The sequence below is a fragment of the Rhinoderma darwinii genome, chromosome 3 (assembly GCF_050947455.1).
Source record: "Rhinoderma darwinii isolate aRhiDar2 chromosome 3, aRhiDar2.hap1, whole genome shotgun sequence".
Taxonomy (NCBI): Eukaryota; Metazoa; Chordata; class Amphibia; order Anura; family Rhinodermatidae; genus Rhinoderma; species Rhinoderma darwinii.
The window spans coordinates 73,228,713-73,229,665 of NC_134689.1; positions in this window are offsets into that span (position 1 = coordinate 73,228,713).

Below are 953 nucleotides of genomic sequence, written 5' to 3' on the forward strand. Positions count from 1 at the left end.
CCCTATATAGTGCCCCACATAGTATAATGCCCCTTTAGTGCCCCACACACAGTAGAATGCTCCTTTAGTGCCCCCATACAGTATAATAATATTTAATAATATATATTATTCAAGAACACAGTATTTTGTCCCCTAATGCTGCCCACACAGTATTATGCCCCTTAAGTGTCACACAGTATATTGCTCCCTGTAGTGCCCCTACACTGTATAATATGTCCGCCTAGTGGCCTCCATACAGTATAATGCCCACCTCCCCTGGCTGCCACACACAGCCACCCCCCCCCCCCCTTGTAGATAGTGTCCCCCTGTAGATAGTTCCCCCGTACCTGTCCCTGTAGACAGTGCCATAATCCCCCACCTTCACCTTGTAGGCAGTGCCACACAGCCCCCTGTAGGTAGTGCCACACAGCCCCTGTAGGTAGTGCCACACAGCCCCCTTGTAGGTAGTGCCACACAGCCCCCTTGTAGGTAGTGCCCCACAGCCCCCTTGTAGGTAGTGCCCCACAGCCCCCTTTAAAGGTAGTGCCCCACAGCCCCCTTGTAGGTAGTGCCACACAGCCCCCTTGTAGGTAGCACCCCCCTTCTGTAGATAGCGGCACTATAGCTCCCTGAAGGAGCGGAATCCCCCTGTGGCTGAGGTTTCCGTTCCTGGATGGAGAGCTTGATGTCTCTGTCCATATATGGACAGTGACATCAGGGGCAACTCCTGAAGCGGAATCCCCATCCACAGAGTTGACGACACTGTGACCGGGGATTCTACTCCATGAGAAGCTCCTGACGTCTCTGTCCTTTTATTGACAGTGACGTCAGGGGCTTCGACTGGAGCCAAATCACTGCACCAGCAACGCTGTAGGCGGGGATTCCACTTCACGAGTTGCCCCTGATGTCACTGTCCATATAATTCCCGGCCACAGGGGGATTCCGCTCCTTCAGGGAGCTACAGTGGAGCTATG